Here is a 27,540-nt window from a genome sequence, read left to right as displayed (position 1 = left end):
CTAACAACACTATCCTTTGCATGATTACTTGGAAATAAATCCTATTTTCAGTGGGGTTTCCTCCCAGAAAAGTATGCATAGGATTGCAATCTAAGGGCTGCACGTTTATCTGGAAATAAACTCCACTGAAAACAATTCTGATCAACATGCATAGGATTACTTGGCGAGGGGTAGGGCAGGTGGATGTATCTTATTTCTAATGCATATGTGTATAAATGCATATGCACGAATACAGCCTGATGTTTCCCGCACTGCAAATGCTTTGGTATATTTTGTACAGCTGATAACAGTCGTATTGCTGGTCTACTACTTTTTAAAATATGTCTTTACTTAAGTAATATGTGCTCTCCACTTCAAATCCTGTTTGGCATTTTATCCTGTAGGGAGCAGCACAGCACAAACATTCTCTCTCTGTGTGTATACACACACACACACACACACACACACATATACACATAGTTTTACATAAGTGCTACCTGTTGGAAGTTTATGGCCTCCTCCATTATTTGCATATGCATGTGCAGTATCTTGAGACCCCAACACAATTCAGCTTGCACTGAGTGAAAGTTTTCCTAGCCTTTATATGGACAGGAATGGGAGGCATCTGAATAAGTTTTTTCCATGGTCCTCAACTTTTCAGAAAACAAACAGTGCAGCCCTAAGCAGCTGAATTCTACGGGCTTACTCTCAAGCAAGCACACACAGCACTGCAGCTTAAGGCTGGGTTACTAAACTTAGTCCCAAATTAGGAACAAATCACATTTAAATCTATTTTTAAAATGTAGGCCACTTTTCTACTCAGGTAGTCAAAGTGTTGTACATCCAAGCTTAACAGTTTGAAAAAAACAGTAAAAAAATAAAGCCACAGTCAATAATATTGCATCAACCAATAACACATACTAGTGAAATAGAGCAGCAACAGGAAAATTAACAAGAAACTTGTTGAAAAAGACAGGTTTCCACACCACCACGCAACAAAAAGAAATAAGACTAGGTGTTTCCAGAGGAAGAGAGTTCCAGTCTGGGAGTGCTACCACAGAAAATATCGGTTTCCTTTCACTGCCAAATATATCTCAAACACAGGCAAGACCTAGATGTGAGTCCTACTAGAAGATCTCAATATATGACAGCTTTATATGGGAAAAAGCTGTCCTTAAAGCACTCTGATCCCAAATCATTAACAGCTTAATGACCAGCACCTTGAATTGAATCAGAAGCCAATGAAGATAATTAGGTATAGGAGTCACATGCTCTCTATACTGGAATCCCAGTACCAGTGTAGCTACTAGAGATGTGCACAAAACAGATTTTGCTATTCAATTTCAAGCTCAAAATGAATCACAAAATCCTTAAATTGATTTGTCGAAACAATGGCCAAGCCAGCTGTTTCAGCAAATCAACCTCAAAATCTTTTGAGTGTTTTGAGCACCATTTTGAGGCCTGAAGTCCTCTAAGACCCCCAGAAAAACAGCCCTGTTTTTCCAGGGAGAGCTGGTCTACCAATTGGGGTCAGTGGGTAGACCAGCCCTCTGCTCCAGCTTGGTGTGCTGGCCTACCGCGGAAGCCCTCTGCTCCAGGCTTAGTGTGTCAGCCTGCCAGGTCTACCCACAGACCCCAATTAGTAGACCAGCTCTCCCTGGAAAAGCAGGCTTCAAAATGGTGCTCAAAACACTCAAAATGAGTCAAAACTGGGCTGTTTCATTTCAAGCTTGAAATAAGCCCTTTATTTTAAGGGCATTTTGTTTTGAGCTCAAATTGATTCGAGCCTAAATAGATTTGCACATCTCTTCTACTACCGCATTCTCACTGAAGTTTCCAGACACACTTCAAGGGCAACTCCATGTAGAGTGCATTAAAGTAATCAAACCTTGGTGTGACCACAGTGTATCAATAGGGCTTATTTATGAATATTTTTATTTATTTATTTATACCGCCCTTCCAAAATGGCTCAGGGCGGTTTACAATTAAAACAAACTTATAAAACGATGAAAAGCTAAAACAAATTAAAAACAATAACACAACAACTAACAATTTAAAAACATTTTAAAACAAAAATTAAACATTGTCCCCAGACCCCAACAAATAGGTCTGTTTAGGATCAGTGTAATACAGATCAACTTTTGAGAAGTGATTGATTCTCAGATATATATAGATTTCTTTTCCTTAGTCTTGCAAAGTTTAGAGTAGACCAAGCCTGCATTGCATAAAGCCTGGAGCCAGATCCAGCCCATGGGGCCTTTTTTGCTGGCCCCCAGGTAGGAATATCCTTCAGCAACAGCAAGAGCCATGACGACTTCTTGGCTTGTTCCCTCTTCTCCAATGGCGGGGGGCGGGGGCGGTGTCCTCTGTCTCCTCTGGAAACTGCCTTACAACAACACCCTATGCACGTTTACTCAGAAATATGTCCTGCAGTGTACCCAATAAGGCTTACTCCCAAGTAAGTATGCCTAGGATTACAGCCTGTAGGGTTGCCAACTGGTCCCTCATTACGCGGGATGTCCCTCATTACAGGGAAGAAATGTTGGTCCCTATAGGGATAGCATTTGTCCCTCATTTTGGTGGCGGGGTGAGCAGCTTCTTATTTTGAGAAGTATTTGGTTGAAAAGTAGTATACCTTGAATATGTTCTAAATAATAACAATGCTGGCATTATTCAATAGCATATAATTCAATTACATATATGTCAATGATACTCAGGCTCTTGATTACCACTGCATACACCTCCTGCTCCCCCCAGACAGCCCCCTCAAACTTGTGTCCCTCATTCTGGCAATGAAATGTTGGCAACCCTAGCAGTCTGAAAGCAACAGCAATTTAAGGAGAGGAGAGGACTTGGCATTTGTTTGGGGCTGGCATGCACTCCAGGAGCTCCACTGACTGGGCAGGGACAGGGTCTCTTTTCCAGCCACTATCCTTGGTTAAAATTGTGGGTCCCTTGATGAGAGGAAAAGATCAACAAGTAGCTAACAACTGCTTTTGTTAACATTGTAATTTATTTTAATGTAATAATGTGCTTTAAAAAAATGACCTTGGGCCCCGCACACCAAATCACAGTTGGTTCCAGCCCACTGGGGCATTTGAGTTGTGCACCCACGGAGCAGACAAATTTTAATTAACTTTTTCTTTCCTCACCCCTTCCCCCTTAATTGGCATCTATGGTAATTTCCACAATTTTCGCCTTGGGATTGTTTTTAATGAAAGGCGGTATATAAATTTGACAATAAATAAATATAGATGGGACTGGCTTGGGCCTAGCCTAGCCTGCTTCCGCTGATACAGTGGGTCAAGTGAGTGGCAGCAATGGCAGTGAGGAAGGAGGCATTCTCCCCCAGCCCACACCCCACACAAAACACCTGAATCCAACACTGCTTGCAAAAGCAAAGGCTGCAATATTATGCACACTTATATGTGAGTAAACCCACTGAACACAGTGACCTTCTGAGTAAACATGCAAAGACAGGGATCCATGAGTCTTTGGAGATGATAACTAGCACAATGTGCAGCTGTTGTTATGTTCCTGCATGGAACCAAAGCATCTTCGAATAACAGCATAGTTGTTATTCAATAGCTGTGATGCAGCCAGATGTCCCTCCCAAAGACAGTATTTCTATTGTAAACCAATTCCCACCAACATTCTTTGCTGAAGTAGTGGTACATTTTGAATAGAATGCACCATAAATACCCCCATCAGAGATACACTTCAGGTGCTCTTGAGGAAAATGCAAAAAGTGCTCCCTCCTAACAGATTCTGCTCTTTTAGATTTATAGTGTTTTTGTTTGTTTTCCCATCTGATAAGCCACAGTTGAATAGAAATGGCCCTTCTTAAGGTATTTTTAAATTATTTTTTTACATTTTATATCCTGCTCTTCCTCAAAGGAGCCCAGAGCGGTGTACTACATAATTAAGTTTCTCCTCACAACAACCCTGTGAAGTAGGTTAGGCTGAGAGATAAGTGACTGGCCCAGAGTCACCCAGCAAGTATCATGGCTGAATGGGGATTTGAACCCAGGTCTCCCCGGTCCTAGTCCAGCACTCTAACCACTACACCACACTGGCTGGTATACATGGAAAAAGCTTTTAAAACTTGCATCATGCCCAAGAGGTCCTGTGCTGTATAGAAATAATGGCAGACAAATGTAAACATCAATCTAAATTGTTTCTTTTTGTGTGTGTGCCAGTGTGTACAGAATCCTCTCAGCAACTGGATTTACAGGCAGTTTTGTCTTGTTAACTGCTTACCTTCCGCAGCTCATTTTGCTCTCACCTGTCAAAGGGCCCTGAGACGGCACTGAAATGCATTGCTATCTTCTAAATGCTGCTCAGAATGGTAGATTTCATTGAACAAAGCGGGACACGTCCAAGCATTTGTTTTTGTTTACTACATTTATACCCTGCTCTTCCTCTGAGAAGCCTTGAGTGGTGTGCATGGTTATGCTTTTCCTCACAACAACCCTGTTAGGAAAGTTAAGCTGAGACACAAGTGACTGGCTCAGAGTCAGCCAGTGAGTTTCAGGGCTGAATGGTACACCACACCACACCAATTAGGATATGTATTAGCCAACATTCCACTGCCTAAATAAGGGACACGAGGCAGGGCGTATGTGGGAGTAATTGGAAGCCTGAGTGCCGTATGTGTTTTTACCACTTTCAAACTATGGTGTGTGTTACAACTTTGATTGCTTCTCCTTTGCTTAGTGCTATAACCATGGTTAGTCAAACTGAGTGTAATGTACTTTTGGTTTTTTTTAGAAAGAAGCATTGCTAGCCAGTAAAAATAGGTTTCACAGCTATTGAAACACATTATGACCCCTGCTAACTAGGCAAAGAGGCACCTTTTGACGTGGGGATTCTCTTTATTTAGCAAGGGGAGGGTAACTGGCCCTATCCACCCCCAGCACAGTGCCTCCAGTGGCTGTTGCTGGTGTTTATCTTATGTTTCTTTTTAGATTGTGAGCCCTTTGGGGACAGGGAGCCATCTTTTTTATTTATTTATTATTTCTCTATGTAAACTGCTTTGGAAACTTTTGTTGGAAAGCGGTATATAAATATTTGTTGTTGTTATGTTAGCCAACCATTGATGGCTATTAATGTTAATGCTTTTGTTAATGTCCCCAGTATGGGATGGTTGGCAGCCTGAAGCCTGCAGGCCACCAGAACCGCAGAGTAGTCTGGTAGGGAGGGAGAAGGGAACGGAGTTGGAACTCATTAATTATTTCCTTTTTAATGAAAATAACTGGTTTGACCTGAGTCAAATAGCATTCCTTAAGGGACAGACAATTTTGGGCTAAAATAAGGGAGGCCCCTGCTAATAAGGGACTGTTGGTAACCCTACAGTAGTTATGGTAAACACGCATAAGCAGGCCTTGACCAATTTTCTTTGAATCTAGTTGCCAGCCCTACCATTTAGGAGCCAGACAATGTACGCTTGGCAAAATTACTGGACTGATAGACATTGTGGAGCGAGATAGTAAATGGGCTTCTTTTTATCTTCTTTCCAAGTAACATACTCCAAACAGAAACAGAGTTGCCTGGGACAAATAAAGATTTTAATAAATATAACTCTGCCTCTCAATATCCAAGTCTGGGCACCATGGTTAAATTTCTAAGCACGATGGCTCCATGGATGCATAGCTCACTGACCCCAGTGGGGGGGGGGCTTACTTCCAGATAAGTAACTACACCAGCATGGTGTCGTGGCTAGAGTGCTGGACTAGGACCAGGGAGACCCAAGTTCAAATCCGCATTCACCCATGAAACTAGCTGGATGACTCTGGGCCAGTCACTTCTCTCTCAACCTAACCTACTTCACAGGGTTGTTGTGAGAAGAAACCTATGTATGTAGTACACTGCTCTGGGCTCCTTGGAGGAAGAGCGGGATATAAAGTGTAAAATAATAATGGGCACAATCCAGTCAAAACCTCTGCCCATTTGCCATCCCTACTCTGTCCAAGGGACAAAATCAGCCGCAGATGGGAAGGCTGGCAACCTTCAATTTTCTATAGGATTATTCTTGTTATCATATTGATTCTTATGTGTATTATAACAATGCCATATTGTTATGCACTCCCCATTTCTAAGGAGTGACAAGTTCTAGAGGCAGTGCTACAGGGTTGGTGTCCCCCCCCCCCCGCCCCGCCCGAGAAAGAACACTGGAGACAGTGTTTTTAATGAATGTTCTCTGCTTTATTTACAAATATACAAGCAGAACCTATTGAAAGCAAGGAGATTGCTCACTGAGCAGTTAGAGGAACATTAAACTTGCTTTGTCAAATCCCTGACTCCCATTAAGGGACACTTGAGGTAAACCCAGAGTAGAAAAACCCATTCATGATAATCAGACCACCAAACACAAAGAAGTATTATTTGGTGCAGTATACAATGCTGATTTGGTCAACTGCCTTGAATATGTGAATGAAGGGCAGGGCAAACTTTAAATATGTTCTTTTGTATCAAAAACAATTAGAAAGGGGTTTTTTTGGTGTTGTTTTTTGTTTTTGCATGTTAATTTATGCTCAGCAATTGTGGTTAGAAGCTAGGGCCAATAAGGAATTGCTGCAGGGGAAGAAACAGATTGGGAAATTAGACTGAGAAATTCTCCCTCTTGAAAGCAGCAGGAGGCTGCTAAGCACAGAGTCTAGATGAGTAGCTTTTTGCTCACCTGTGAACCTGAGCTCTAGAGAGCTCTGGTGTAAATCCCCAATATACTCCAGTTCAGGACAGTTTCTTCACTACCTAAGCAGTACAGGGCGAGATACAGAGGTATATTTCCTTTCCCCTTCCCATGGCATATGGGAGAATGTGGCATAAATGTGTGAAACTGGGGTCAGCAAATGTGCACCTCAAGACACATTACCCCAGACACTAATTTAGCTGCTTCTTAGAGGATATTTTAAGCTCCTAGGTCTCTACTCTCATTGCAGCAGAAAGAATAATTGGAGAGTCAATTCATTAGGATTAGAGAATGAGCTTTTATGTTGATCTTTAAAAATCCCACCACCACCACCCAGGACTCTTCCAAGTGGATATAGCCTCAAAAACATACAAGATCCTGGACTGGTAAAATGGAATTAGTTGGATGTGCAGTGGAGGCATACATCCCCTGACCCTAATCCCCTACTCACATCTATTAATTATTATTATTTATATATCCTTTTCCAACAAAAAGTTCTCAAATCAGTTTATTTAGTAAAAAGATTAAGAAAATGGTTCCCTGCTCAAAAGAGGCTCCCGATCTAAAAACACTAGACATTAGCAACTGCCACCAAAGAGATGTGCTGGGGATTGATAGAGACAATTGAATAGGGACATCTAGGATACTTTAAATGGTATTAGGGGCTCAGCAGACCAATTTTCTCTTTCTTTCCTTTTTGTTTTTGCTCTCCCTTCAATTAATACTCAACTAGAAGACCAGCAGAGGAGAGGGAGAGTCCATCTACTCCCCATCCAGTGCCGCCTGGGGTGAGAGACCAGGTGGGTGCTGTGGGCTCCTTCTGCTGTTACCTGCCTGCTCCTGCTTCCCCTGTGTAACATCTGTGGGGAATGTGTGCAGGATTGGGACCAGCTCCTGGATGACTCAGCAGTTCCTCGGGCCATCTGCCCAGCTTTGGGCTTTATAGGAATACTGCCTATGGCAGGGTTGCCCCTTTGGGGGAGCCACTTTGGGGGATAATGAGGGTAAGGGCCAGGCTGTTTGGCTCAAGATCCCTCGTGGGTGTGTAAAGGAGGGTGGGTATTATAATTGGGCTTCTTTTTGAAATCTTGGGTAAGTTTAGTTTTAATATGGCTGGGTCTGTCTGGAGATAGTGAGGTGTATCCACTGATTATGGGGCAGCTATTCCAGTGGTGGTGGGGAACAGAAGAAGTAACATTGACAGGCCAGCAGTCCGTTGCAGGGGAAGGGAAATCAGAAACTTAATTGCTGTCTCCCCTTCTGGCTGTCCTGCCAGCTCTTTGACCTTGGAAAGCAATGCTAACCACCCACAGAGCCTCGTCTTGATCCTTTGTAATGCCAGGGTATTTATTCTATTTATTCTATCAAATGGAAGTCCACTTGACACTCTTCTCTGTTCTTCCATCATCTGAAGTTAGCCAGGTGGTAACCATGAAGAAAGTTTTATCAGTTGTGACACCTTGTATATGAAATGTCCTTCCCCAGAGAAACTTGCCTAGCACAAACACTGATGTCCTTTTGATGCCAGATGAAAAGCTTTGCTCAAGCATTCAGCACACTGTATAGTTGGTTTTAATTGTTGTATTATGGCTTCTGATGGGTTTGATGTGACTGATGTTTCTGCAGTTTTATAGTGGTTTAATACTGTATTTGTCTTCTGTTAAAGTATGCCTTGGTAGTCTCGTACTGAAGGACAACTTATACATGTGCTAAACAAACTGGCTGAACGTGTGGAAACTAGCGAGGCCAAACCAATGTAACCCTGCTACTGTCTACACATTCACATCTATGGATTTCTCATGAACATTTTGTTTATTTGAAGTTTGTCAAGAAATAAATGATCTCCACACCTTCAAAGATTGTAAGGAACAACAGTAAACTAGCTAATACACAAACAGTCATTACAAAGGGACAGAATAATCTCTCAGGTTTTGCTAGCTAGATTTACTTTGTTCAGGAAAAGAAACAAATATTTTGTTTGTATTTTATAAGGTCAAGTCGAGTTTATCAGTTTTCTCGATGAAACACCTAGGAAACAATATCACTGACTTCCTTAAAGAAATAAAAAGGTTTTATTTTTGCCAAACTGAAACTACACATACAATGATACAAAGCTCTGAGAAGCCAAATTGTATAGCTGAATTCTCTGAATTTCCTATACCTGAACAATGAAATATTGTTGTTCAGAAAGACAGATCATATTGCCACAAACAAACACAAATGACAAGATATCTAGAACATACTGACCTTTAAGTCATTCAGAGCAAGAAAAACACTAATTTTGTCACATTATTGACTTACAATATGAACTTCTATTTAAACCAATACTCAAAACAATTATACAATTGTATATTATACAATTGTATATTATACAATATACAATTGTATATTGTATACAATTATATAATACAAAGAGACAGTAGTGACAGTATTTAGTATTTAATAATTCTTCTATCCATTCACTTATCTTAAGAAGAGAATAATCATATTTACTAACTCTATTTTCTATTATATTGTTCTAATCATGGTGCTAAAAGTTCATTCAATCCTGTATAATTGGCCAATATTATCTCCATTTTACAGAACTGGAGGTGGGTGATGAGGGTGAGAAAAGTGGCTTGCTACTGTGTAATCAGGCAAGACCTTTCTTGTTTTTCCAAAGGCAGGGAATTAATTTCTCTCAGTGAGTTTAGGTAGACAATAGTTCCACTGACCTTGAGCTTAAAAAAAAAATCAGAAAAATTTCAATTCTTTTTTGGGCACAGGCCTAACACAGTTTTTCTATGGTGATGGTAAGTATTGGGGGCTATATCTTTCACTTTTTCTTTTAGTATGAGGACTAGATGTGCAAAATGATTGGGAAAGATCCTTGAGGCAAATAAATGATTAATTGAGGGGAAAATGGCAGTGGAAAGTTACAAAGTCTACCTTTTCCTTGAAGCCTCTGGCTCATTTTCCTTATCCTCACACTCTGGTGACAAAACCGCAGGCAATAAAATACTAGAATATTCATCTTCTCCAGTTTACCCTGCTTCCACACTAATATGCCTTTAGAAATGAATGTGTATGATCTCCATATCACAGATACTCTCTGTGACCATGGTGGAGCTAGCACAGAACTAGCTTTATCCATTCTTAGACCTATAAGGTAGTCAAGATTATTCAACATTGTCACTAAAGCTTGTTATTATTATTTATTTATTTATCATATTTGCTGACATCATCTTGGTGGTATAGATACAGAGGAGGTGGTTTTTTGTGTCAAGGAACACACAGTTCAGAAACTCTAAGTAAGTGTATTGAAATATACGTCTGTCCAGAAATACCTTGCCACGTTCATGAAACCACTTCCCTTGTGGGATAAAACTGCAAAGAGTTGCATCAGAATTGGTCCATGTGGCCATTATGCACACACTGTGCTCCTCACCTAGTTCTCTCTCTCCTCAGCCCCATACCCCTATTATCTCGCCGCCTCATAAACAACAGAAATTAATTACTTTGATTCTGTGCTGTCTCATTGCACATGGAGCTTCAACCACAATGCAAACATCATCACAGACCTCCCCCCCCACTGCCTTTACATTGTGAACGTTCACACAGAAGTATGATTAAGGTGACGGTGAATTTTTTAAAATGAAGGTTCTGTAATGTTGGATGCATTCTATTTGCAAAAGATTTCTATTTATTTCTTGTTCAAATTTTATACTGCTTTTCATAATGCATCTCAAGGCGGTTTACAAAAGTTAAGATACAATAAAATGCCATAAAAAATTATATTTAAAACCTTAAAATCAATTAAACATTAAAACCATTAAATGCCAAGAAACAAATGCAAGAAAGCTGAGAAACCTGGAGCCTCTAGGAGATAAAAGTTTAACATTTACATGAAATGTTTAACATTTACATGAAGCCCCTTGGAGAGTTCATCTGTAGATGTGGGGCTGTGGTGCCATCAATATGCAGATAACATCCAGCTCTACATGGCTTGGGTAAGTGTTGGATGCCATTCGCCCATATGAATCTGCCAGGGCCCTCCGCTCATCATCCTCAGGCCCTGCTCATGATCCCGCCACTAACAGAGATCCAGTTGGCGGGGAATAGAGACAGGGCCTTTTGGGCTGTGGCCCCCTCGGCTTTGGAATGCCCTTCCTGAAGAGCTTTGCCATGCTCACTCCCTCAGTGTTTTTAAAAAAGCATCTTAAAATGCACCTTTTTAAGGAGGCTTTTTAATGCTCCATTTTTTTGGTTATATCTGGTAGGTTCCTTAGCTTTTTATAATTTTCAGTTTTTAGCTTTTAAAATAACCTTTAATTTGAACCTAATAATGATTGTGGTTTTTAATTCAACTTTTTTTGTTTAATTTAGTTAATTTTATTATTTTTATTGTATCTTGTGTCTATTTTATTGTTGTAAGCCGCCCCAAGCAGTAGTACACTGGAGGGGCAGGGTATAAATATTTCAAATAAATAAATAATAAAAGCCTGAGTAAATAAACAAGTCTTTAGTTGTTTTTTAAAAACAGCCACAGCTGTCACAAAGCGAATGTTTACTGGATGTGAACACTGTTGTCCCCAGACTCGTTCCAGAGTCTGGGGGCAACAGCAGAGAAGGCCCTGACCCGTGTGCACATCAATCTAGCCTCTCTCAACGTCGGCACACGGAGCAAAGGCCCCCCTGTGTTTAGTGTTCTATGATACTAGAGTAAAATTATGACTGCTAACATTTGCATTTTCTCTCCCCCCTCCACCAGAACATGTGTAATACACAAATATTAGTTGTGCTTCCTACATTCATATAAAGGTGAAGGCAAACTTGTTTAAACATGGAAGTTTCCCATCACATAGAAAGAGACCCATATTAGACCAGACCTAATATTTTTCATCTGTGTGCGGAATGAGTTTTGTTCAGTATCAAGGCAGTGTATGTGCATATGCATTCAGGGTGGGGCCTTCCTGATTCAACCTGAGCGGGATCTAAAATTAACTGAGCAGACATCAGAAGATGTGTGCGTGCACGCACATGCGCATGCCTTAGCAGGAACAGTGAAAGAGAAGGCAGGGGATTCAATTTTAAAAGCAAAAGGGGCATGTGGGTGAGGAGAGCTGTACCCTCTCCCTCCTATGGCTTATTTTCCTGCAACCCCACTTGACAAACATCCATCTCTCAATCAAGGACACACATGATATGAGAGCCTCGCCTAGAAGAAAACTGCCTAGAGAGAGAGATTGCAAGGAGGTAGACGGTGGTTCCTACACTTCATGTTTCCTTTGCTTTTTAAACCAACTCTCCTTCCCTAGTGATTGAGGCAATTCTATGTTTAAACTCAGGAACTGTTGCCATAGTGTCTAACTTGGTCCTGGGGTGGGGTGGGGATATGAAATGAGATTTCAAGCACTCTGAACATGGGCTGCAATCTTGCAGACTTTTATGAGGAATCTCCTTGAAACCCTATTGAAGTCAGTGTACTATGAAGTAAAAGGCCTGAGAGTTTCAATGGTTTGAAAATGTCTAAGAAAGAATTACCACACTTAATCCGCACCTGTAATATTTTATTATTTTTACATTTTACAATATAAAGCCATTGCTGCCTTTTCAATCCTCCATGTACAGTGTGAGCAACTATTCTTCCCCCTAATAACCTTTAAAAAATATATGAACCTGTCAACGTGCTCCTATGTCTTAATTTTATTAATTTCCTGCCTTTCCACCCGGGAGTTTAAGACAACATACATCAGGTTCCCAGGGGATCCAGGCACTGAGCAGACTTGGATTGCGTAACTCCAACAAAATTGCGGCATCACATATCTCCAATTATGTCCTAGGCTGAATAGTTTTCCAGCCACTTAACAGTCTCCCCCCCCCCAGCATTTCCATAGCTCGTCTGTTAAGAACTCAAGAACAGCCCTGCTGGATAAGGCCCAAGGCCCATCTAGACCAGCATCCTCTTTCACATGGTGGCCCACCAGATGACTCTGGGGAGCCCAGAGGCAAGAAGTGAAGGCATGCCCTCTCTCCTGCTGTTACTCCCCTGCAACTGGTATCCAGAGGCATCCTGCCTCTGAGGCTGGAAGTGACCTATAGCCCTCAGACTAGTAACTGCTGAGACCTCTCCGCCATGAAGTTATCCAAACCCCTCTTAAAGTCATCCAGGTTGTTGGCTCTCACCACATTTTGTGGCAGAGAATTCCACCAGTTAATCTTTTCAAACCTATTAACATCCTTCTTGAGGATGGTGATGCCCTCAAAGCCCACTTTTTCTTGATTGAATCCAAAATGATTCATTAGTAACACCTGTACATTACAGGTCACCCGTCTATAAACCACATAATTTGAAAGTCTCGTGGTATATTCACTGAAATCTGTGAAAAACTCCAGGAATCCTAGAGAGATAATCAAAAGTCAGGCCTATTTCAGCGATCTAAACTAGAGCCCTACTCAAACTTTATGTTATATATGCATACAGCTGTTTATGCACATATTTTTGTGTGAATGACTGTACCTATGTTAATTTTTAAAGTGAATCTGGGTATAGGCCTCCTAAAATTGCATGATACATACCTTTTAAATTGGTAATTATTGTATTTAGCAGGGCAGAGCAACTGTCCTAATCCAGCCTCAGCACAGCATTCCTCCAGTGGTTGTTGCTGGTATCTAACTTATTTTCTTTTTAGATTATGAGCCCTTTTGGGACAAGGAACCATTGTATTTATTTATTTATTTATTTATTTATTATTCATTTTTCCAAGTAAACCACTTTGAGAACTTTGTTAAAAACTGGTATATAAATATTTGTTGTAGTAGTATGCGTGTTCAGCATAAAATATGAACTGTACCTGCATACAGATCTGTACGTGCACAGATATGTATGAGTAAGGTAAAGTGTGCCTTCGAGTCGGTGTTGACTCCTGGTGACCACAGAGCCATGTGATTTTCTTTGGTAGAATACAGGAGGGGTTTACCATTGCCTCCTCCCGCGCAGTATGAGATGATGCCTTTCAGCGTTTTCCTATATCGCTGCTGCTCGATATAGTAGTAGTGAGGATTCGAACCTTCTGCTTGTTAGTCAAGCATTTCCCTGTGGTGCCATTTAAGGTGTGCACACATTGTACACAGATGGTGTGTGTGGAACATAATCTGCAACTAGGTCTTAGGACTGGATTACATGGGAGAGCGCCTTCTTCTGCATGATCCTCATGGCACATTAAGATCATTGAGAGAGGTCCGTCTTCTGATGCCACCAACCCGTCTGGTGGTGACAGAGACCAGGCCTTCTCTGGGATTGCTCTTGCGCTGTGGAATGCGCCCCCTATAGACATTCATGATTTAACATCGTTACCAGCCTTCAAAAGAGCCCTTAAGGCAATTTTTTTTAGCCTGGCTTTTAGTAATCTTTGAATGTTTTAAATTGCTGTTTTAACACTTTGTTTTGTCTTTATTGTGTTAATTTTTGTGAACTCCACCTTTGGAGTCAGGTGGCATATTAATTAATTAATTGATTGATTAATGAATGAATGAATGAAGTCATGCACAGCTCTAGGAAATGTTTCAAACCACTGGATAAAAATGTAGCACGTGAGAAGAGCCCTGCTGGGTCAGGCCCAAGCTCATCTAACTCAACATCGTATTTCCAACAATGTTCAGCCAAATGCTTGCTCTTTCCCCCCTCCCTCTGAGGAACTGGCTTTCAGAGAAATAACACCTCTGAACACAGAGGTGCTACTAGTATCATGACTTCGGTGTGTCAGATTTAGAGGTGAGAAACCCAAGTTTATATCCCCACTCAGTACATCTAAAGCTTTATGCAGCAAAAACATGGATCTACAGATACATTCACCAAGGAGCCAGGACTGGCAGTGGCTCCACATTCAGCATATACTTGGTCACTGTCTAATGCAGGCCTGCACAACTGGGCCCTCCAGTTGTTTCTGGATTACAACTCTCATTATCCTCAATTACAGTGGCCAATGATCAGAAATTATGGGAGCTATAGTCCAACATCTGCAGGAGGGCCAATGTTGTGCAGCTCTGAGTGTCATGAAGTGACCCTCTGCTTTGAAGGTCACTTTGACGAGTCACACTTTCTCTACCTTGCCTACCTCACAAGGTTGTTGTGAATTAAAATACTGTTCTATTATTCTGAGGAAGAAGGGGATACAAATATCACAAAATACTAATGATGTTGCATATGTTATTCCCTTGAACCCCAACAAAATTGGTCACAGCCTTTTAATAAAGAAAAGCCTTGCTGGATGAGGCCAAAGGCCCATCTAGTCCAGCAACCTGCTCCATGCAGTGGCCACCCAGGTGCATCTGGTAAGGCCACAAGTGGGGGGAATGAAGAGGGCAACTGACCCCTCCCATTGGTGTTTCCTAGCAGCTGGTGTTCAGGGGTTTGCCACCTCCAATCCTGATGGGAAATATACAGCTATCAAGGCTAGTAGTAGGGGAATATACAGCTATCAAGGCTAGTAGCCATTAATAGCCCTTTCCTCCGTGAATTTGTCTAATCCCTTTTACTTACCACATGAGGTAGCAGCAAATCCTCTAGTTTAAATATTATTATTACTACTGCAAATATTTTTATACTGCTTTTCAACATGAAGTTCTCAAAGCTGTTTACACAGAAAATAAATAAGATGGTCCCCTGTCCCAAAAGGACTCACATTCTAAACAGAAGGTAAACACCAAGAACAGCCACTGGAGGGATGCTGTGCTGAAGTTGAACAGAGCCAGTTGCTCCCATCCCACCTCCCACTAAACATAAGAGGATCACCATCTAAAAAGCTGCCTCTTCACTCAGTTAATAGGGGTTAGTTACACATTGCGTAAAGAAGTATTTCATTTTGTCTGTTTTGAATCTCCCAGCATTTAGCTTCAAAAGATGACCTCAAGTTCTAATATTATGAGAGAAGGAGAAAAACTATCCATTCTGTGCATAATTTTATACACTTCTATCACGTCCCCCTCTTATTTATTTATTTAGTACATTTATGTACCAGTTGCAGGGGAGTAATAACAGGAGAGAGGGCATGCCCTGCCTGTGGGCTTCCCAGAGTTATCTGGTGGGCCACTGTGTGCAACAGGATGTTGGACTAGATAGGCCTTGGGCCTGATCCAGCAGGGCTGTTCTTATGTTCTTATATGTTCCTATACAAAAAAGTCCCTGGGCGGTTCACAATCTAAAAACCATTAAAAAATTAACACGATTAAAGCAATTTAAAAATACAATAAAAAATTCCAAAAACCAAAGCTTTAAAACTATAAACAAAAATCCTGATTAAACAGTTATGTTTTTAGGTCCTTCTTAAAAACATTCAGAGAAAAGAAAACTCTAATTTCATTAGGAAGCGCATTCCAGCGTCCTGGAGCAACTCTAGAAAAGGCCCAGTTTCGATTAGGCTCTTACCACTAAACTAAAAAGGCCCAAACATTGTACTCAGGTCCCTGCTCCGAGGAGCTCACAATTTAGATAACACACAGAAGGAGAAGAACAGAGGTGGTGAATAAACAGGAAGCGTTACCACCCACTTTCATCTTCAGCCATGCCAAGGCAAAAAACAACAATTGATGAAAGGATCTTTCATCAATAACACCAGAGACAGATTTACAAGTTCCTGTACATCAAATTTGGGGGGCAGCTAAGGGTGAAAACGGAATGGTAACATATTGAATTTGAAGTAATGCAAAATAAGGTAAAAGTTCCACTTTACAGCTGTTATAACTGATGATCCTTTACAATCTGTAAAATACCACGTAATGAATCTGCTTACCTATTGGAACCAAATCCAAGGTTAAAATGCGAGAGTGGCAAGTGTCCCTAGCAGCAGTTAGCCAATGTAAACACACTAAAAAGTTGCCAATTTCCCACCCAGTAGTGTTCCTTTGACAGCTGACTGACACATGGATCGCAGCCACAGTCAATCACAACTTTTCCTATCATGCAGATGCCATGTTGGGAAAAGCTTCACCTCAAGGCATCGCTTGCCAGTTGCCACCCAGCTGTGAGAAGCTGGCTCCGGAGCCTACCTTGTGAGCAGGAGGAAAAGGAATTCTGGCAACCTTGTAAAATCAGTAGCAAATTGAAAGAGCTGCACAGAGAACTTTCAGATCCAATGCAGCACTCCGCATAAGCGGCGGCGGTGGTGGGAGTATTGTTGTACTTGCAAATACCCCTTAAAAGAAATAAAAATGGAGAGGCGTCTGACTGCAATGGATGCTGTTAAGTTTCTTTTCAAATAAGTGCTCGTGCGGGGCGGGGAGAAAAGAGAAGAGCGAGAGCGCGGGTTCACGTCTGGGCGCTGCACCAATCAAAAGCCAGTTGGGGGCACTCCCGGGAGGAGTCGAGTCCCCCACCCACCTCCCCTCCTTCCTCCCCACGTTTTGCAGTCATGGCGTTGTGGAGGAAAGAGAAACGCGGGTAGGACTGCTCGGCAGCCCACACCCCTAGCGCGCAGCAGCACCCACAAGCACCGTCTTTAAGCTCCCATCTTCCAGCATGGCAGGGTGCACTGCAAGCAGAAAGCCAGGAACTCTTACAGGCTGCCCTGACAGCCCAATCCTAGGCATATGCTTACTCGGAAGTAAAGTCTCAGTGTTCAATGGGGCTGACTTCCAGGCAAGTGCGCGTGGAATTCCAGCCTACCGATTCGTTCCCCCTCGGCCGTTAAGAATACGAGGCTTTGGGGGTGGGTGGGGTGAGCGATGTCGCTTTTAAGGCTGCAAGTACACTTACCTGTGACTTAAGCCCCACTGAATGCATGGCTCATTTTGGAGTAAACACGCAAAGAATCGGGCTGCATTCCCTTAGGATTTGCTTAAATGCAACCCGGTGCCCATCCCCCTTTCCACTCAATGCTTCAGCTTCTTTGCAGAAATGCTACCCAAACCTGCACCCCCATCCAACTGACTGGATTCAAGCAGGATCAAGAGGCCCGTGAGGAAACGGCGTACTATGTATGTATGCACGCACGCAGTCTGTTATGCACCGAGCCTTAAGCACCACTGTTCTATCACCAGGGGACCTCCTTGCCCCCAAATCGAGAACTATTCGTTTGCAATCGCTTGATGTCCAGGACAAACTGGCCCAGGGCCGCTGACAGCTTTTGGAGGTCCATGGCAATGGGGTTTCATTACCTGTACTGATTCTGCAGTCTTTGGAAAGGAGAGGGATATGGGGCAATCCAACAACCACCCCTCATCCTTAAAGCACTATGAAGAGATGCAACTAATAAGCGGGGAGTGCACGTGGTGGTTACCCCTTGCCAAGAAAGCCGCAGGTCACTTGTACGACAGGACACCCTGGTGAGGGGCTCCCGGCTCTGCTGCTGACACCTTACTTCCTGGTTTGCAAATTCAGGACCAGACCCATCTCGGCGGAAGGATCCGATTTTCTCTTTTAGCCTCCTCCCCTTTTTGCTTCTGCTTTTTTTTTTTTTTTGCTCTCTCTCTTTCCCCCTCTTTTGCACGAAAATAATTTGACAACGTTTTGCTGACACGGGGATTTTGCACCAGAGATTAAGGGGGGCACAGCCCCCTTACTAGGAGGCATGCAAGGAATTTTATGCACAAGGTAAGTCCAGCTACCTTAAGCTTTTCCTGGCGTGGGCTTGGAAAGGGTGAGGGTTAGTTATATTTCCACCCCCACCCCTTCGTCCCTTCTGTACAATCGCTGAGGGGAGGGTACAGTGCATAGGCACTGAGAGGAGGGGCGGCGGCGGCGGGGGGTGCGTATATTTCCTGGCGGAGCGATATTTGTTTACAGGATGAGCTGTACTGTAAGCAAAGTAGGACCGAGTAAATAGCAGCACTGTAATAAATTAGAATTGCAATTGTCCTGTGTCGGTGTAAAAAGAAAGAAAAAATGCTCCCACATTGATCTTGGACCCTGCATGCACTTGTTGCAGACTTGCACCAGGTAGGCAAAGGCTTAACAACTTCCATTCTTGCATTAGCTACAAGCTCAACTTTTTTTTTTTTTTTTTAAGTTTGCAGTTCACTCACTTTCGGTATGTAGGACTGATTAGGCGAGGCCCTCTCTGCCTCTTGCCTCCTGCTGCAAGATATCCCAGCAGGAAAAGAGCTCAGCACCGAGCCTGGCAGTTTTAGGGCTGCTGTTGGGTGTTTGTTTAAGGTGCAAGGCCCTAACTGTGTCTTCTCATTTCAAACTGAACGGAGGCGATCCACCTTGGAGCTAGAACGCGCACACGATCCCACCGGGGGGAGGGGTGATCGTTTAAATATAGTGCGTGTGATTGTGTATGTGCAGCTCCAAGGCTGTGTGCGGTGTGGTAGGGAACCATCTGCGTGGATCTGACACTTGATAATACGTTGCCATACCTGCTTGCAGTCGGTGGGAAATTAGAAAGCGAGAGATTTGCATCTTGGCCACTCCCTAAGTCCGCACACCCATGCTTTCCCCATGGCGTCTTGCTTAGCATTTGGCAAAGCAAGATACACTTAAAGGAAGATGGATGCACTTTTTGCAGCAATGAGTCAGACTCTTTCAGTCCCTGAAAACCAGGGGAAATTATAATAAATATATATATATTTAAAAAGAATAGCAACTGGAAAAGAGAATGTAAAACGCTAGTACCGAGACTGTATTTTCTGATCTGAGAGGCAAGAAAGTCTGACTCAAGATCTTTTTGCAGGCTGCATGAATAGGATCTGTATCTGCTCACGTATTTCTGGCCAATGGAGGGTTCAGATGTTAACAGTTCAGAGGTTTAAAATGAGGACTGCAACTTTCCCCTGATCCCTTAAATGATTCAATTAAAAATCTTTTGATGTCTTAATAAGTTGTCCCTGATTAATTGGGGAGCAGATTTTTAAAAATTAATTAACATTTGTAATACTTATAAAAATGTGGGCACTGTTAGAAGAGGCATTCCTTTCATATAGGAGAGAATATTTCTAAAATGGTGCCTGGATGCATAATCAAAATCAAAGTACGCTCCCCCCCTCCTTAAGATTCTTTTTTGTTGTAAGCAGATGTATGGAATTATTTGATATCCTTGATGAATTAAAATGTATATGATTAATCAACTAAGATTTTAATGACCAGTTAACAGCCGTAGTTAAAATACTGGTATCTTCAGAGTCAATCTGAATGTCAGTTTTTTAACTAATATTGTGAGCTTTTGACCATCAGGCACTGAAATTTAATTCCAGAGCACCATGGACCTGACTTTGAGCTCCATGTATCATCTGTGAACCCACTATGTTTTAAAAAGATATAATCTGAGAACCTCCTCTAAAGTGGATCGAGATTTGGTGGACCGTAAGGGTTAAGAGGGTGAGTTAAGAATGAATAAGGCTTTGGTTCAAATTTTAGCCATCTGATGTCTCCATCCCTAACTGACCTATGTTACAGAGCAGTTGCTGAGCTACTGTAAGTAGATTGTTTTGTACAATCCATGGTGTTTTATAAATGTTGAGTATATATTTGGGAAGTGACCTGAAGATGCCTGTATGTATTAGGTTTTGAATAGACTCAGAGTTGGTGCATGTGCTTTCATGTATGGTGAGGATGTGTGTCCTACAGCACATCCTCTGGACGGGTCAATTTCTCTGCACTAACAGGAATGGTAAAGGGGGCAGGGCCGGACTTGGGGCACTGAGAAGTTGGTGGAATGTATGTGGGGTGGGCGCTGGGTTTTGAGCGCAATGGATAATTAAGGGTGGGAGTATCCACTGCTGCCGAGTGCGATGGGGCGCAGGGGAGGCCTGTGGGTGGGGCGCACCGGGAATATGCCCTGTGGGCCAGTCGGAACCTGGGGTTGGGGATCTTGCAACATAGGGATAAATGTCTCACAGAAATATTTTGTGTGATGTCTTTTGTGGCAGATGTGATGTGTAGACACTGGCCTTCTACTCAGTTTATAGAATAATTTTGGAATATTTGGCTGAGACATGCACCCTGCTATTTTGAAGCTAAAAGATGAGCATATTTTGTCTGCTTCCAGAGTGTGTGTGTGTTTTTAAAAGTGCCCAGTGTTAACAGGGCTTGGTGACAGTACTCTTAGTTCAAATGTGTGAATAAGGACAAGAGGCGAATAGAGACAAAGAGTGCAAATTATGAACCAAGAAATCCCTAGTTCAAATTTGATCTCCTCCATGAACTTGCTGCATAACCAGATGAGCATATTTTCCTCTCTCAACCAAAGTTCTCATCTACAAAATGGAGATAATATTTATTATAATGTTTGTAAATAATACAGGGTTATTCTAAGGGTTACAGAGATCATGTACTTACTTTGAACACGCTAGGAATAAGTGCCCCTGAGAATGTACAGAGTGCTCAGAAGTGCAGGACGTTCACTTTGTAGTCACAGCCCAACGTCATAGATCTGGGATTAGGAGAAAAAGCTTGTATATAAGTTTGGTTCTGTAGCACTTCTCTGCAAGGGCATCCGCAGAGGTGCCCTTTTTCCGGGGGTGGGGGTGTGCAAAGCCAGTTTGTGTGAGAGTGAGAGGGAATCCTCTTTTGAGATGGTACCTCCCATCGGCAGTTTTAATAACAGCAATCATAACCCGCGCAGAGCATCAGTGCACTAGTACTTGATTGCGCCCCTCACCTCAACGAGTTCTCTTCACCCTCACCTGAGCTGTGCTCCTGTTCCTGCATCCCATTGCTCTCATCCCCTTACTCTTGGTTGCTCCTCCATCCTATTGCTCCGCCCCACTTCAGTGTTTTCTCTAAGGCCTCCATACATGCTTGCGCTCAGAAGTTTTTTGATGTCCACTCAGTTAATTTAAGTTCCCGCTCAGGTTGGTTCAGTAAGGCCCCATTCTGAATGCATGTGCATGCACACTGCCTTGATACTCCCACCCAGAACAAAACTCATTCGCACACAGATGATTTTTTTTTAGAGAGAACGCTGTGCCCCTCGTCTCTCTTGGGCGCAGTTGCAGCATTGCTGGCGCTGATTGGCAAAGCTGTAGCCCCCTAACCCCAGGGCTCCTCACCTGACCCCCTGCTCCTGCTCCTCCCCACAGGAGTAGCAGCAGCAGTTGACCAGGTGCCCTTCCTCTCTGCCGCCATGGCTGCTCGTTCCCCTCAGGATGCTGACAGGCTCAGGCCCGTCCCTCGCCTGCCTGCCTCCCTCTGCTAGTGGCCTCTGTAGCTCCAAGCAGTGGCAACGGTTGACCGGGCCCTTCCTTGCTGCCACCACTGCCGCCATGGCCACTCATTCCCCTCAGGCTGCTGACAGGCCCAGGCCTGTCCCTTGCCCTTCCTTCTTTCTCCCCTTTCTCCCCCTCTTCTTTTTCTCTCTCCTCCACTCGCTCTTCCCCCCTGTCTTTCTTCCTCTCCCTTCTTTTTTTCATTCTGTCTTCCTTCCTGAGTTAACAGATATTGTTAATCTTGTTTCCTCATCTAATTTACACAGTGGCAGCCTTCTCTCCTGAAGGGGCTCTTTCCTCCCTCATAACCCCTCTCTTCGCAGATCTCTGCCCACTATTCTTTTAGATAGATAGATTCTTCTCTCCTCTACAATCTTCCCACCAGTAACAGCTGCATTCCAACAGACCTTAACTATCACAGGCTCCTCTTCCCTATCTGCATATGGAATCCCTACTGCCCAATCACCACAGTTCTCCTGCTGGGTTACCTCCAATTGGTAAAGCACTGTGTGGGTGGGGCTTGCCACAAACCACTTAAGCCTTTTATATATAGACCAGTGGGCCTGGGTGCCGAGCATCTGCGCCTCTAGTTGGGCCCAGCCATCCCCCTGCCCCATGCTGCCACTGTCTCACCCCGGGGGACCAGGGCCAGGCTGTCCCGCCACCTCCCTCCACCTCACTGTCCTCCTCCTCAGCACGGCGGGCCTTCGCCCATCACCTGTCGTTCTCCCGCTGCCTGCCGCCCTTTCATCCTCCATCTCAGGGCGGCACCTCTGCCTCGCCGTCATTCTCCTTGGGGTGACAGGGCTCCGCCTGCCGCCAGTCCTCCTCCCGCCACCCATCGTCCTCCCGCCCTCCTTCTCCAACTGCCTCCTGGCGCACGCTCCTCTCTCCCACCCTTGCACGTGTTGCCCCCTCTAGGCCCACCATTGTTTGCGGCTGGAGCGGGGGCGGAGCTTGCCACATCCCCACGCATCCCTTCTACTACAGGAATTAATTATATAGATTCCTTCTACTACAGGAATTAATTATATAGATAGATAGGTTATATAAATAGATTAAGAAGAAATATATATATATATAGTGTGTGTGTGTGTGTGTATAACACACAAATTTGTAAAAAAAAATTGGGTTTGTGTATTACACACACAAATCTGAAATTTTTGTATAAAGATATGTTACCCAATTTGGAATGCCCTTAAAACGCTTTAATTAATTTAACAGACCAATTAAAGATTGATGCTGTACTAGAACCAATGCAAATCAGTATCTATCTTTCTAACTTCTGAACTGGCTTATGGTACATGTAGAAAAAAGTTTGGTACAAAAAGTTCAGTGGTGTGGATGGGTTGCCTTTAGGCTTGAAAGTGACCTAACTGTTGAATACTGTATTTGGTGAAAAACCATATTTATATTAAATACACTTAGCTTTAGTCTTAGCCATTGTATTAGCCATTAGACTGTTGTTTTGCAACTTTCCCATTTATTCCTGTTTACCAGTGACATTTTTCCCATATGAAAAATGGAGCTACCCACTTGCCCTGGCATTCTTATGGCATACATATTGGGTGCAGTAAACACTATCTACATACTGCTGTATTTTTCCTCCTTTGGGTGGAAAATTTCCCCCCACATTGCTTTGTATATGTAACATTAATTATTCATTTTAATATATCATCTGATTTGATGGATAATTATTTCTTTGGATTTAATTGCACACCTCTTTGGATTCTTGTAAGGAAGGTAGTAGCAAAATCAAGTAATAATACTGTGACTCTAAAAGGAATTAGTGTCAATTTGCTGTGAGCCTAAAAATAAGTTTTAGCTTGAAAGCAGAAAGGTGCAGCGGGCTTGATTTGTGCAATATTGTATGTTCGATGAAATGACTTGTTTGGTTCTGCAGCACTTCTCTGCAATATTATTGCACTTTGATATATTAAGGTGGGGGAGGGGACTTCAGCACACGTTTGTACTTCAGCTTAAGAGGTTGTCACATGCTATGGTGTCATGGATCATTGCGGATTGTTCACTGGTCTACAGCATTCTTTCATTTTGCCTCACACTGTTGCTTTTATTTAAAAAAAAAAAACACCCCAGAGAATTTGTGCGATCTGCATTGATACATATTTTAAAAGATATTTACCCCTATAATGTTCTCAGATTCTAGGGAAATTTGTGCACTAATTCAGTAAAATTCAGCGATAACTGAGTGTCGATGCTCATCCATATGCCTGCCTTAAATGCTATCAACATTATTTGTTTACTGCCTTTGTATCTTGGAATTTCTCCAAGGATCTCAGGACAGCACTTACAGTTCCTCCCCCGTATCTTCAAAACAACCCTGTGGGGCAGGTTGGATTGAGAGACTGCACCTGGCCCAAGATCAGTGAGGATTTGAACCTGTGTATTCAGAATCCTAATCTATACTCGAATCACTACATCACCCTGGCAGTATCGTTCCTGTAGGTTGGATGCATGTTGGAATGGGACCTGACTTGGTGAAAATGCAGATACAGCTTTTGTTTGCATGTAGTTCGTGGGCCTGCGAATAAGTCTATTCTTCTCAAGTGGGGTTGGGGGGGGCGATATTGTCACTGGCTGGGTTCAGCCAAAATCATGGTTTGTGTCAAGCATAGTTAAGAACCCAAACTGTAGTCTGAACCTGCAGACATAAAACAGACAAACTGTGGTTTAGAATGACTTGTTTGCTTTTGTTTCCCATTTGCTCAGTACTCGGTAGGTGAGTTCAGATGTCACCAGAACCTCTGTTAATTCTGAGCTCCATGTGATGTTAGATGAAGCCAAGATTGGCCATGATGGCCGAACCCACCAATCTTGGCTTTTTCTTATCTGGAAAGGAAATCGATGCTTGAGCATGATGGGAGGGGGAAGCATGTGTTCCTGACACCGAGAGATGTCGCACCGAGTTTGGTGTTAACAGAGGTTCGGTGTGACCCAAAGCCGCCTAGTTTCATAAGTTCACTCCTATCTCCATGTTTTGGTGCAGCCACATCTGGAAGCAGACAGAGCAACTCCTGCTTTCATCATGTAACAGTCTCTTGAAGTGTGTGTTTCTAACTGATTTGTCAGTGGTTTGTGAATTCAAATGTAATGTGAAACCACAGTTAGCACAAACTGTGGCTTCCAAGCGATTTTTTAAGCCATGATTTCAGATACTGGTTTGTTGGTCACAAGCAAACCACAGCTTGTGAATTGGCTTGGATTCAGATGTAAAACAAAACCATGGTTGAGTTAAACAAACCACGGCTTATTAGCAGGTTAATCTGAAATGCATGCACATGTAAAATGGTCTCATTGCCCAGCATTGAGACTGAAGTAGGGAAAAACATTTAGGAGGCAAAACCTAGGTTAGTTGACTAGTTTTTGAATTGTAGCAGCCCAGCCAGAATAATATTCTTTTGTCTGCTTGAGAAAGAGAGCAAGTAAAAGCCAGAAAAATGTCCAGCCAAGCTATATTTTGCTGAGTGTGCATGTGTGTCAATAGCCTGGTTCAGACATTATGGCCTAGTTCAGACATAATGAGAAACCACAATTTGCCTCCCTTCTTTTGTGCATGAGAAGAGGCAAGGCAAAGTTTTTACCTTCGTTTTGAAACTAACTACAGTTGTGTGCTGCATGAGCTTCTTTAGTTCAAACTAGGATCTAACTGTGGTACATTATCAACATCTCTTGGTGTATTGAGATGCAATGGGAACTTAAGTTGGAAAGTAGTTTTAGGAATTAGTGGATCAGTGGGTTCTGAACACAGAAAGCATACACCGTTCAGGGTCCCCGTAGGACAGTGGCTTTCAAACTTCGTCCTCAAAATCCCTTTTCCTTATTGGATTGTCTCCTGAGGAACCCTTGGAATACCTAAGCTCTAGTTTGCAGAGTTTTCTCATGTGGTTCTAGATTCAGCCTTGCAGTTGCAATGTCTGTGTGAAGCTGAGAATGGTCATATATGCATGTATACCCTCTCTTTAGGCATTGCTAGCATGAATAACCAGCATTATCTGAGGTCAGGCTGGTAGGCACAAAGGCAGGAATTTTTCAGTTATGTTGCCTTTGTGGAACTCCTTCTTAAGGGAAATTGCAAAGGTTGTCAGGCTGGCTCTTTACGGAGTTCCAGGAGTATGATGAAGACTGGGATGTCCTGGTGAACATTTGAAGAGGCTGTTTGAATTCGTAAGCTTATAATCGGTTTTATACTGTGAATGATCTGCTGCTATCGACTTCTATGGTTTGAGGCAGGCATCCCCAAACTGCGGCCCTCCAGATGTTGCTGAACTACAATTCCCATCACCCCCAGCTACAATGTATTGTGGCTGGGATGATGGGAATTGTAGTTCAGCAACATCTGGAGGGCCGCAGATTGGGGATGCCTGGTTTGAGGGATGATTGTTGTGTGTTGTGTTTTATATTTTTGCAGACTGCATCTTTTTATTCTTTGATTATGATACACGATGTGAGCTAGTTTGAGAGCTTGTCTGGTGGGATAAAGACGCTGAAAATAAAGCTTATATAAACACCACAAGTCTCCTTCTAGTCCAGTAGATGCTGGTATTAACAGTTATCTCTACATAAAAGAATCCGAAAACACTCCCTTTTAAAAGAACCATTTTAAAATTGCTTTTCTTTTTGCATTTCTGGTTTTAATCGGTTTTAGTCCTGTCTGCTATTTTATCATGGTGTTCTTTTTTTAATGCTTGTTTTATTATTATTTATTATTGTGTGTTTATTGTAAGCTGCCCAAAGCAGCAGTGTGCTGGAGGAGTGGAATATTTTAAATACTTATATCGATAGTCTGACTGTGAAAAGAAAACCAGTGATGTAGATGGTACCTTCCATTTTAGGTTAACATTTATTTCATAGATCTTTCTGTAGAATGAGGGAGGGTGTATTTCCCCTTGTGATAGACGCACAATTTCTGTAAAGATTGAATGCTCTTCTTTTTTTTAGGAGGGTGAGCAGTTACTAGGGTAGAGATTATTATATATAGTACCTAGTGACTGTTTTTGTTTTTGTTTTACTTCAGTGTACAATTTAAAGGCCAAAGAGTAACACTGACATGAAATTGAGACAGTTATGTGTGGGTGTGGCTGTGTAGACGACTACCATCTCCTGAAGCACAAACCAACTGGCTGATTAATGATTTGCTATATTGATTAAAATCAGCTCATAAAAATTTCACTATCCAAGCTTGGAAAGAAAGATATTCCAAAGGTTCTGAAAAATTACTTCAAGGCTTTTACTCGCACCAGAGTTTTGTTTTGGTGAAAGTTTTCAACTGCCTTTCTACTGGGGCAGGCAGGTGCGGTGGGCGGGGAGAGAAGTATCCAAGATGGTGTACAGTAATCAAACAGCAACCAATAAACAATTTAAAATCGGTCTACAAGTATAAGAGCATTCTTTGTAACAACTAGAACTTGAACTGGGCAAGTAGTAGAATATGGGTGTATGGAAATAGCTTTTTATTTTTTAACTCATAAGTAAGGATGTGCACGGACCAGTTGGCAAGGTTTGGTCAAAATTCAGACTGAAGTGTGTATATTCACATCATTTGGGTTGAACCGATTGGCTGGGCTGGTTGGTTTGATGAACCAGTTAAAAGCAATTCCTCCTCAAACTGGCCAGGTTCACAGTGGTCCGGTTTGCAATCAAACCAGTTCTGCACATCCCTACTCATAAGAAACGATATATGCTTTGAGTGTTGCAGGTGGAAATGAGATGTGGTGAACAAAAGAAGC

The 27,540-nt window shown here is 42.6% G+C and overlaps 2 protein-coding genes across 8 annotated transcripts in view; one reads left to right on the top strand and one right to left on the bottom strand.

Annotated features, from left to right (window-relative positions):
* Positions 1–16,888, bottom strand: part of UBR2 (ubiquitin protein ligase E3 component n-recognin 2) — a 124,567-nt gene extending 107,679 nt beyond the window's left edge. Inside the window, exon 1 of the mRNA XM_053310956.1 lies at positions 16,697–16,888. The gene's annotated coding sequence lies outside the window, so the exon portion shown is untranslated. The remainder of the gene's footprint in view (positions 1–16,696) is intronic.
* A 1,124-nt stretch (positions 16,889–18,012) lies between these two features.
* The window catches only part of TRERF1 (transcriptional regulating factor 1), a 117,483-nt gene continuing 107,955 nt past the window's right edge, over positions 18,013–27,540 (top strand). For 3 of the 7 annotated variants that reach the window (XM_053310930.1, XM_053310874.1, XM_053310887.1), the window contains exon 1: positions 18,016–18,239. The gene's annotated coding sequence lies outside the window, so the exon portion shown is untranslated. Of the gene's footprint in view, positions 18,240–18,429; positions 18,585–27,540 lie in introns of those variants that run through there. The other 4 variants (XM_053310918.1, XM_053310912.1, XM_053310927.1 and 1 more) reach the window with 4 other exon arrangements.

The sequence above is a fragment of the Hemicordylus capensis genome, chromosome 1 (genome assembly GCF_027244095.1).
Source record: "Hemicordylus capensis ecotype Gifberg chromosome 1, rHemCap1.1.pri, whole genome shotgun sequence".
NCBI lineage: Eukaryota > Metazoa > Chordata > Lepidosauria > Squamata > Cordylidae > Hemicordylus > Hemicordylus capensis.
Note: the sequence above shows the minus strand (reverse complement) of the source record. Positions and strands in the feature narration are given on the sequence as shown.